The sequence below is a fragment of the Hyaena hyaena genome, unplaced genomic scaffold, assembly GCF_003009895.1.
Source record: "Hyaena hyaena isolate Hyena2069 unplaced genomic scaffold, ASM300989v1 scaffold_141, whole genome shotgun sequence".
Classification (NCBI taxonomy): Eukaryota; Metazoa; Chordata; class Mammalia; order Carnivora; family Hyaenidae; genus Hyaena; species Hyaena hyaena.
The window spans coordinates 335,125-347,165 of NW_024080773.1; the positions used below are offsets into that span (position 1 = coordinate 335,125).

At 39.2% G+C, this 12,041-nt stretch overlaps 1 long non-coding RNA gene across 1 annotated transcript in view; it reads left to right on the plus strand.

Annotated features, from left to right (window-relative positions):
* LOC120235965 overlaps positions 1 to 10,194 on the plus strand; it is a 50,508-nt gene extending 40,314 nt beyond the window's left edge. The window contains exons 2-3 of the long non-coding RNA XR_005529552.1: positions 5,911 to 6,102; positions 9,615 to 10,194. This is a non-coding gene — a long non-coding RNA (uncharacterized LOC120235965). The remainder of the gene's footprint in view (positions 1 to 5,910; positions 6,103 to 9,614) is intronic.
* The last annotated feature ends 1,847 nt before the right edge of the window (positions 10,195 to 12,041 follow it).

The window sequence follows — 12,041 nt, forward strand, 5'->3', positions numbered from 1 at the left end:
ATAGTCATCTACATGTGTTCATGGGACAAGAGGAGACTAGGGTCCACCATTTTCCTCTTTCCCCAACATTTATTCATTTTTTGACTGAAACAAACTAAGTGTATTTCTAAGATTTAGATTGTAGACAAATTTTTGAGAAGAAATGTAAAAAATGGACTGAGACTTAGTAAGGAAAAAATCCTATGTTTATGGCTATGCTTTCTTCAATAAGAATAATGTTAACTCCAGTAAGTTAGGGGAAAACATAGAAAATAACCTTATCGCCTTAAATAAGAAACAATTTCTGAAACAAGATGCAAAACTCTTAATCATTAAGAAAAGGTTCATAACTTCATGTTCATTTAAATTGAAAGACACATTTAAAGATAAAGTGTAAAAGGTAAACTCTTGGTCAGGAGGCCACATTTACCAGATATACAGAAGGCAAAGATTAATTCCCCAACTATGCTTAAAGCATGTACTCATACACATGCACAGTGAGATATCATTTCACACACTCAAAAGACTATTACAAATAATAAGTTTGATTAATAGCAAGGGTAGAGAAGAATATGCGGGGAAGGAGACTTATGTAGGTGGGAATGCAATTTGTTAGGAAAATGTGGACAATTAGTCAGAATCTTTTATGACTGAAAATATATATTCCTTTTGGGCCAGAAATTCTGCTTCTTAGTTTGTAACCTATGGCAAACATTACTGCAGCACTGCTTTTAATAGTAAAATATTAGAAATAACCTAAATATAATCAATAGGGGAGGAGTGTGAATAAAATTTTCTAAGTAATAGCACATTATGATTTCATAAATGAACAAGATTTCTCTATCTCAAAGTGATTAGACCTCAAAAAATGTGATTTTTATTGAAAAAAGCCAGGTGCAGAATCGTATGTGACATTATAATATACACATTTGAGAATTCTAAAGAAAACACTTAAGAGATAATTTTTGGAACACAAAACCAAAAACTGAACAGATTCCAACTGTTACCATCATTCACGCAGTTGTTACCTCAGACTAGTTCTTATGTATTAAAATAAGACCTCTTCAAATATCTCAGGAGAATACAGTTGTTGATGTTTTGCTAACTTCTTGAGTCATTTTATTAATTTATTCTTTAAATATATCAAATTCATGCCAGATTCCACAATAAACAAAACTTCAATTACTCTGTTTGAATGAAGAAATCACATCTTGCTAGGTTGGAGAAAAGGAATTAATCAAAGTAGAGACTTTTTTAAACATTAAGAAAATATAAACCTTGTTCATTATATTGAGCATCAAATACAGAGCAATCACTTACATCTGTATCATAGAGGTACCTACACTGCATAAGGATGCCACAGAGTGGATGAAGACTTTCGTTGGGGAGAGAAGATACCCAAGCAGAGACCAAAAACAATTACATGATGATTCTATTAGTTTCCTAGGATGCCATAACAAAGCACACAAAGTAGCTCTAAACAATGCAAATTTATGTTCTCAGAGTTCTGGGGGTTCAAAGTCCAAGATCAGAGTTGGTTCCTTGTGAATGCTCTGAAAGAGGCTCTGTTCCATGCCTCCCTCCCTAACTTCAGGTGGTAGGCTGGGCATTCCTTAAAATGATTACTCTATCCCAGTCTCTGCCTCTATCTTTTTTATTTTTATTTTTTTTTTAAATATTATTATTTATTTCTAGGAGAGACAGAGACAGTGTGAGCAGGGTAGGGTCAGAGAGAGAGGGAGATACAGACTCTGAAACAGGCTCCAGGCTCTGAGCTGGCAGTCAGCACAGAGCCCGATGTGGGGCTTGAACCCACGAACCACGAGATCATGACCCAAGCGAAAGTCGGACGCTTAACCGACTAAGCCACCCAGGAGCCCCTCTGCCTCTATCTTCACATGTCTTTGCTGGTGTCCAAATTCTCCTCATTTTACAAAGATACCAGTCATACTGGATTAAAGCCAACCTGATGACTTCATCTTAGCTTGATTAATTCTGTACGAATCGATTTCCCAGTAAGGCCACATTCACAGATACTAGTGTTAGGACTTGAACACATGATTCTCTGGGAAACACAACTGATCCCATAATAATGATGTCATTCACAATCCCTGAAAAAGGCACTGACCACTGCTAGTGGTAAAGATTACCACTTTAAAGAAGCCAGAGGGGCGCCTGGGTGGCTCAGTTGGTTGGGCGTCCAACTTCGGCTCAGGTCATGATCTTACGGATCATGGGTTTGAGCCCCGCACAGGCCTCTGTTCTGGCAGCTATCTCAGAGCCTGGAGCTTGTTTTGGATTCTGTATCTCCCTCTCACTCTCACCCTCCCCTGCTCACGCAGCCTCTCTCTCTCTCTCTCTCTCTCTCTCAGAAATAAATAAAACATTAAAAATTTTTTAAATAAATAAATAAAGAAGCCAGAGAGAGACAACTTTTACCAGCACAGAGCACTCCAGGTCAGTGGAACTGCATACAAAAAATGGCAGTGACGCAAATCACATGCATTTCAAAGAATCACTTTCTTGCTAAGAAGTAGTGTTTTCAGTACTCAGAAGAAAATAAATGGTAATGTGATCTAGCCCCTTCACTCAATTTTTTATTCAACAATTCATTCATCCCGTAACATTACCACAAAGTTAGGACCTGCCTAAGTGCAGGCGATATAATGTTGAGGGGCAACAGGCAGAACTTCTGTCCTCATGGGAGAAACCAAGTCAGTAAAACAGACAAACCAATATGAAGTTTGCTGACAGATGCTGGTGTAGAAATATGCACAGAGCTATGAGAATAGACAAGGCCCATTTGATCTAGGCAAGGCAACAACATTTCCCTGAGAAGGTGACAATTTAATCTACACCTGAATCTGTAAGAAAGTCCACTAGTCCAAGGAGGGCAAGTTCAGCTTTCTGAGGAGGAAAAGCAGCAGGTGCAAGCATCCAGGGGAAGGGGGTTAGTGAGAACGAGGGGCTGGAGAAAGTCTCGCTGTCAGAGGCAGAGAGGGTGAGAGCGTGAAGCAAAAATACAAGAGCAATCCAGAGCTTACAGAGCTAAGGAAGACATAGGAAGAAGCCATGCCTCTACTGTGGAGGCAAAGAAAGCTTTATGGCAAAACTATGAAATTATTAAACGCAGGCTGTTAACAATCACTCTGGCCGCATATTATCATATACAGGTAGGAACACTAGGAATCAAATTAAGTGTTTTGCCAAAGTCACATTCTTCAGAAGCAGAATGGAGACAAAACCAAGGCCTCTGGCCTCATCTTTCATGAAAGCAAAACTGTCGGGGTTGCTGAAACACCTACGAAAGGAGAGGCTTCTCCTCCGGGTTCCTCCAGCTAGGTAAAGTCGTGCAAGCGCCAATCCCTCCCCGTGTGGTTCTCTCCCTGGACCACATCCAATCCATCGGTTAACACAGCCAGTTCTTGTAAAATTTTCTTGAATCCATTCACTGGCTTCGCCACCCCCTCTCTGGTCTACACCATCATCACTGGTGGCCTGGACAATGACATAGTCTCCCCATCACCATTCGTGCTCCTGGAAAACCCTGTTCTCTATACTGCTACCAAATTGATATCATGGGTTGTTGTTGTTGTGTTTTTTTTTTTTTTTAAAGAATGCATAGTGTATCATATCACTCCATAGTATAACATATCAACCCCCCCGGTGGCTTATCAAAACAATTCACCACAACCTACAAAACCTGCAAGATCTAGTTCCCACCTACCTCTTGATATGAACTCTGAACTTTCTCCTTAACCACATATGGGCCTTATCCATTCCTCCAGCACACCAAGGTCTCCCCTACCTCAAGGCCTCTGTACTTGCTATTCCCTCTGCCTACAATGTTCTTCTACCAGTTACTTTAAGACTGGTAGACCTTATACTTTAGACCTTAACACAAGTTTCACCATTTGAGAGGGAAGTTTGGGATCATTATATCAAAGCATTTCTAACTCAAAATTTTGTTTTATTTTTTCATAGCTCTTCTTAAATGTCTATAATTCTATCTATCAATCTATCAATCAATCTATCTATCTATCATCTATCTACCTACCTACCTATCTAGATATGTAATGTTTCTATTATTTCTATTATTATTTCTATATCTGTCTACCTCTATTATTTCTGTCTTTTATTTCTATTATTTTCTATTTCTATTATTTCTATTTCTATTATTTCTATTTCTATTATTACTGTCTACCTCACCCCATCAGATGTGAGCTCCCCTAGGCAGGAACTCTGTCTTCATTGTTTAATGCTGCATCTTCTTCTTCTCCACAGTCAATGATGAACACACAGAAGATGTTCAATCACTCTTGGTTGAATAAATGGATAAATACACACAGTGATCAATGTATGCTTTTAAAAGCACTAAGAATGAAAACATGAGGAAGATACACAAAAACAATTATGAAAATCTCCCCAAACTCTCATCTAAAAGAAATCATGACTTTTAAAACACCCTCCTTGGAAAAATGTGTTTTATGAGAAAGTTTAAAAAGAAATTTTTTTAATCTTGAGTTTGTCTTTATCATAATGCACTAATGATCTTCCTTCCTTCTTTCCTCCCTCTCTCCCTTCCTCCCTCCCTTCCTCCCTCCCTTCCTCCCTCCCTTTACTTTCTTCCTTCCTTCCTTCCTTCCTCTCTACTAAAAAACTATGTCTGAGTTTTCAGAAGAATGAACACACTAAGGACAGTGTTATAAGGGCAGTTGGCATCTTGGTCAGAGGCATCTTGACATATTGGCCCTAAGGATGGACTGTGCTGCATTCCATGTCATGAAACAAGGTGTAGAAAACATAACCAGCTGCTAAGTGAGAAGAGTTGGGGATTTTTTTAACACTTTTAATTAGAATCTTTTCATTGTTTATGACTTAGAAGAAGGACTGCTCTTTCTTATTACTCAGTAAAAACAGCCAATTGTTGATTTCATCTGATTCATTTTCCATAATGTAAACTAAAACTAAGTGGACCATTTCAATTTGAATGTTCTTTTCCCAAAGTTACTCTGTCTGTAAAATGATTTGGAAAATAAGGAGCCATAAATAGATTTCACATGTCTGTGTAACATGTGTTTAATTTCTTCTTATCTGGCTAAAGCACAGCATCTTATTGATTAGTAGAGTTATTTCTTCATTTTTATCACGTTTTCAATAAATTACAAATATGTTAATAATGTTAGGAGTTTTTCATAACTGAGCAACAAATATTTACAGAGCAGCTACTATGTCCCAAATCCTGTATAGGATAATAGAGATACAAATAAACAAAATACAGTTTGCTTCTCCCTAGTATAGAGTCTCATGGTAGAGCCTAGACATAAGTAGTTGAGAATACAGATTTTCACATAGTCAGCACTTCCCCTAACTAGGTACATGAGCTTGGGGAAATTACTTAAAAATGATTGGATTTGGGAAGAGAGAAATTTTTTTTTCATCAGTAACAAGGGCACCTATTTCATAGAGTAATTATATATCTATTATATTAGTAGCATTCAGTTAATAACAATGATAATGTAGAAAGTGAGGGAAACTGTTCTTGAAAGGAGGCAAAATTTGAGTCCATTGTTTTAGGAGAAAGGCAGAATCCCTTATAAGGAAAGAACCTATTTTGGGATAGGATGGATGGATGGATGGATGGATGGATAGATGGATGGATGGGTAGATAGATAGATAGATAGATAGATAGATAGATAGATAAAGATAGCTTACATCTAGGTGTCAGGTAACAATGAGCAAGGAGTCCTGGCTTCCTCATGCTCTACTCTGAGAACTAAGGGGATCATGATCTCAAGACATGCAGCTTGGGAAACTCTGGTCCTGAGACCCTGGGACCTTACAATTCATAGTAGATAAGGAAAGGCTGGAGACATTATTTTTATTTTCTATTTAAGGGAAATAATCTCTATATACTATTTTCTTCCACAGAAAGAAGACCAAAGGCTAAAATACTATAGCTCTGTCCAGGGGGGAGGGGAGTGAACTAGCCATTGATGAATTCCATTGACCTTACTTCCTCTTTGGATTTGCCTTTCATCAGGTCTTGGCTGTTCTTCCACAGTAGGACCTCTCCACCACATAGGTAAAGCCACCACATCTGGCTTAGCCATATCTGTATAGGTAAGTCTGGCTAGATGAATATGCTTAACCACGATCTAACCCACATCTTCCAGTTTCGCCTTTATCTGTAGTTAATAATGATTTTTTGATACTCCATTTTCTGACAGTGTTGTAATATTCCTCAAATGAATCAGAGCATGAGTGCAAAAGAAGGGTATATTTGTAATATTCATTCTGTAGCAGCACTATCTTATAGAATATTTTATAGTGAGAGAAATGTTCTCTACTCTACACTGTCCTATATGGTAGCCAATGACCACATGTGGTACTAAGCACATAAGGTGCGGTTGGTGTGACTAAAGAAATGATTTATTGACTATATTTACTTTTTTAAAGTGTTTATTTATTTTTGAGAGAGAAAGAAAGCTTGAGCGAGGGAGGGACAGAGAGAGGGAGAGAGAGAATCCCAATCAAGCTCCATGCCATCAGTGCAGAGCCTGATGTGAGGTTCCAGCTCATGAACCATGAGATCATGGCCTGAGCCGAAATCGAGATAACCTACTGAGCCACCCAGGTGCCTCATAACTGTATTAATTTTTAATTAAATTTAAATTTGAAAGGCCATCTGTGGCCAGTGGCTATAATATCAGACAACAAACTCTAGATCTCAATGCTTCTCATGTACTCTCCTGCCTTTTCATTCCCTCTTTGAACCAGAGGGAATATTAGTAGTGACTTATATGGCTGACAAGAGAAGTAATGTATTTTTACACAAATTCTATCTTGATTCTAACCCATGAGTGTATCATGAAGGAATGTGAGGGGTAGAGGGGAAATCTGGTAAGGAATCAATCATATGCAACCACCAAGGACAAGAAATGCCAGAGTGCAGAAAGACCCAGAAAGATTTCCTGGAGATGTGTCGTGGAAGAGAAACATTAAGAAGTCACATTTGGATACTAAAAGATAAGACCCTCAGTGTGAACTTCTATGAGGATAAGACCGATATCACCTACTTTGTAATTGTAACCTGGGTTTTAATCATTTTGGTTTAAGGAGCACCTGGGTGTGTGGCTTAGTCAGTGAAGCTTCTAACTCTTGACTTTGGCTCCAGCCATAATAAGGTCTTAAGATCAAGCCACGCATTGGGCTCTACACTGGGCACTGAGCCTGCTTAAGATTCTTTCTCTGCCCCTCCCCTACTTGTTCAAGCTCTCTCTCTCAAAAACAAAATAAGCATTTTGGTTTAAGACACACAGAAGTCGTCAGGGAAGAGATGTTACTAAAATTAAACACAGGTTACTTCTGAAGGTTCCATGACAGCCCTATCTGTCTTCCTCGTCCCTCTTCACTGAGTGAGAGTGACACAGCACCACCCACTGGGAACATGACCAGCGACCTCGTATGCACGGACCTCAGTTTACCAGTGGCCACAGCATCAACAGTAACATGAGGAACCTGTCTGCTCCTCAGTCTGTCAAGAGCCTCATGGTTTCTCCTCATCTCAGCTTCTCCCTGTCCAATCCTTTCTTCTTCCCCTTCACAGGCCAACTTGCTGTGCTTGGACATGGCATAACTCTGCATGATCTGTGCTCCCCCAGGGGAAGGGCCCCACACAAAACACTTGGAGTGTCTGTGTTCCAGTTATGCCTTGGTCTTATTGGCTCAGCTTAACCCAAGGGCCCCAAAAGGGGCAAGGCAGGGAGATTATTGCTATAAATACTACCATTCTACCCCTAGGATTAGCTTTGATGGTGTGATTAACCAGAAATGGATGGAAATGTAGTATATTTAGGGAACTATTCCAGGGGGGGTCCATTCATATTGTTAAATTCTAAAAAAAAAAAAAAAAAAAAAACAACAACAACAAACAAACAAAAAGCAAAACAAAGCAAAACAAAAAAAACAAAACTGAAAATCTATTTATAGTATTTCCTTTCTACAGATGATAATATTGAAGTTCAGAGATGCTAAGGAATATCCAAGCTACTAAGGATAGAAATAGTAAGGGCTTTCTGCATTAAAAGAGTCTGCTTCTACTTCCAATTACATTGTCAATATTCCTTAGCAGGAATTTGTATTAGGTCAGAAGTATGGCTATGCTAACACACACCATGATTTATGCCTTGAGTCTCCTCTGAACTATAAGGTCTTGTAGAGATTCCTTATGCAATAATTAGGCCTGTGTGTGTGTGTGTGTGTGTGTGTGTATGTGTGTGTGTCTTTCACTAGACTGAATATGCCTTTAATATAATAAGGACTTTGAGCGTACCTGGGTGGCTCAGTCTGTTAAGCTTCCAACTTTGGGTCAGGTCATGATCCTGTGATTCATGAGTTCAAGCCCTGCGTCAGGCTCTGTGCTGACAGCCCAAAACTTGGAGCCTGCTTTGGATTCTGTGTCTCCCTCTCTGTCTGCCCCTCCCCTGTTCCTATGCTCACTCTCATGCTTTTGCTCTCTCTCATTCTCTCTTCCTCTCTCTCTCTCTCAAAAAAAAAAAAAAAAAGAAAGAAAGAAATACTAAAAAAAACTGAAAACAATACAGCAGGACTTTGAACCTTTCATTTTTCCACTCTTCGTGCAGATTTATCCCTTACAGTGTTAACCTTAGAAAAGGTTTTTAATTGAAGTGCAGATATTTCCAAAGACAGATTTGGGATCAACAACATTGCCTTTTGTACCTTTTGGGAACACTTCCAATTATATATGAGTAAGTCTGGAGATGTAATGTACAACATGGTGACTATAGATATTAGTACTCAATTGCATATTTGACAGTTGCTGAGACAGTTGTATGTGGTGATCACATACCTTTATCAAGTCATAAATGTTGTATACCTAAAACTAATGTACCATGTCAATAATATCTCAATAACACACACAAATGTTGAATATATATTCAAAAAGCATATATACCTTTCTCATGAGGAAAAAAGTCTGAAAACATAAAATGGATAATTTATTTTTTTAAGTGTTGCCATTTGACCAAATCTATTAATTTGTTTGTCCTTGAAAGAAAGATGGGATGGCCAGCCAAGTGCTATGTGTTTTTTATTTTCATCAAATGCTTGTGGAGGGTGGAGTAGTAAAATTTCACAGCCTCTGAGTGTGCAGATAAGCAAAGAGAGTGGATATGACTTTAACAGCCCAGAAAGGAGCTATGGTTAATGGGAAAAAAAGAAAAAATTAGTCATCTTAAGCATCCAAACATATAAAAGTTACCCTCTTCGCGGGAGTCTGTACAGACCCATGTTGACCAGGATTTTAGCATTTAGCACTTCAAAATTTTGGTTTTACATTTTTTCAAAGGCTCTCAAAATTACAATACCAAGAGACAGTATTTGCTGAGCATGTGCTATGTTCTAAGCAGTGTGCTAAGTACTTTGGAGGCAGCATTCCCATCTTTGCAACAACCTTCCTGCTACAGGTGTAATGATTCCCATTTTGTATCCGAGGAAGCTGACACTCAGAGGAATGAAATGATTTGCCCTGGATCAAGTGACAGAGTGACAAAGTTAGGAGTTGTATCTCTAGAGTCCGAATGTACAACTAACCGTGTTGATTACTATTCCAGCACCACCTTCTTTTGCCAGGGACATCTGAGGACACGAAGTATCCGACCTGTACTGAATCCAGGCTGAGAGACTCGCCTGGCTTCTGCTCTGTGCCATGGTGTTTCATGTTCCTTTGCAAAGTGGGCCAAGATAGAGTCACCTATGTTTCCCAGCTCAGCTCACACTTTGCAGCTCAGAGCAAACATTGTGAACATCCCTACCTCCCCACCCTACCCACCCCCCCATGGTCTCCTAAATTTCTGACCACTGATGAATCAGTTATCATTGACGACAGCACAGCGGTGCCGGTCGTTATAAGATTATTTAAATAAATCACGATTCGTTTGCACAAGGGGTATGTAAATAGCCACTACAGACTATATTATAGAAGAACTGGCCTGGACAGTATTTCACACTATGCTTTCAAATAATGAAACAGAATATTCTATATTGCCCCTTTCGGTAAAGGAAATATACAGAAATGTTATCACTGATTACTTTTATCTGGTAGAATTGCACATGTGTGTTTGTTATTGCCTGCAAAGAGTTTATATTGTTTCTGTGACAGGAAAAAGTTCTACTGTTTTTTTTTTTTTTTTACAAATCATGGCAAATATTCAAATATTAATATTTGATATTAATATTAAAATAAATTCCACTGCTTTTAACTAGATCTTTGTCTTTGGCAGGGAGCTGTGATCACTCTCTAACCCAAGCCCCTGTAGCATACGGTACCTCTACTATGTCAAGTGCCTTGTTTTATGACTATATATACAAGCCTAACTCTACAAAATAGTAAGAATGCCTTGCACATGCTGTTCTTATCCTCAGAAGCAAACACAGTATTGAAATCCCAGCTAGAAATTATAGCTTAGGGTTCCCTACTCCCTGGTTAACCTCAGGCATTTACCAAACCCTGTCTATCGTATAGTTCTCCCACATAATTATTAAATAGATGCATATGTGTCATACGTTTATAAGTATATCACATACCATACTGGGGTGTGGCAAGCCTTATCAAGACAGCTCTTTAATCCAGGAAGAATTTACCATTTCAACAATATGGAGAGAAAACATTAAATGATGAGGATCTAAAGAAAAGAAATGAGTAGAGCAATTACTGTATTTCTAGACCCTTCGGAGCCCTAGGGACACTTTCTCCAACAACTCCACACTAACCTTGGGAATACTATAGACTCCCCTCTCTTTTTTTTTACCTTTTTAATTTATTTTTGAGAGCAATAGAGAGTGAGCAGGGGAGGGGCAGAGAGAGAAGGAGACACAGAATCTGAAGCAGGCTCCAGGATCTGAGCTGTCAACACAGAGCCCGACGTGGGGTTTGAACCCACAAACCGTGAAATAATGACCTGAGCTGAAGTCGGATGCTCAACCGACTGAGCCCCCCTCAGGCAGCCCTGCTGAGATTCATCTTGAACAAAGTTTTTGATACCTATAAACTCCACAATGTTTTTGAAAATACTAGACTATAGACTATAAGCATAGACTATAATCTATATTTATATAAATATATAGAGAGAGCTTTTAATATTTACATATATATTTAAATTTATATATAAATATAGACAATAACTCAAAGAATGGAAAATAGAAATTTTCAAAGGGTCTGTGTTGCGGGGCGGGTGGATGGGGGGATGTACGTGGAGGTTACAGGACTGTCCTGAGTCATCTCCTCACAGAGATCATAGCAATCCTCTGGCACCTGTTCAAGCCACTGAACTTTGAGTTTCTAGAAAACTGGGCATATTTTGGTATGAAAATTCGCTGACAAAGTATGTCACATACGTCACAAGCGTTCAAATTATTTTATATATATTCAAAGTGCCAAGTATGTACTAGCCGCTGCTGACAATTGGCAAGCAAACCATGTATAGTTGTCAGCTTTACAGAGCTTATAATTTAATGAGAGAAAGACATGAAGCCCACAATCACGGGACTAGAGGTACAACTGCAAGCACTCACAGAAGAAAAGCACGTGGCACAACAGAAAAGGGTCTGACCCAACTCAGGCATGCAGAAAACTCCCTTGAGGAAGTGAAAATGGAGCTAATATGTGGAAAACCAAGAGGGGTTCATTACACTAAGCTGGAAGGGAAAGGGATTCCAGGTGGTATGGAAATGGCATCGGGAGAGGCCCAGGGCAGGGAGAAGCAAGAGCTGGTGAGGGATGGAGGGAGGAGAAAGAGACAGCCCAGCTGAAGGGGGGACAAGGCGAAAAGGAACCAGCCAATGCCGAGGGGCATCCTTGCAGGCCGGGAGAGATTTCAATTTACTTTTATCCTAACAACAATGGAAGTAAAGGATGGTTGTTATAAGAAGGTGATATGACCAGCTTTTCCTTTCAAAGGAGCATTCTTGCTTCAGAGAACAGAGTGGAGGGAGGAGAGGAGGGAGACTCACGCCTGAACGGAGGCTATTATAAAGTCCCA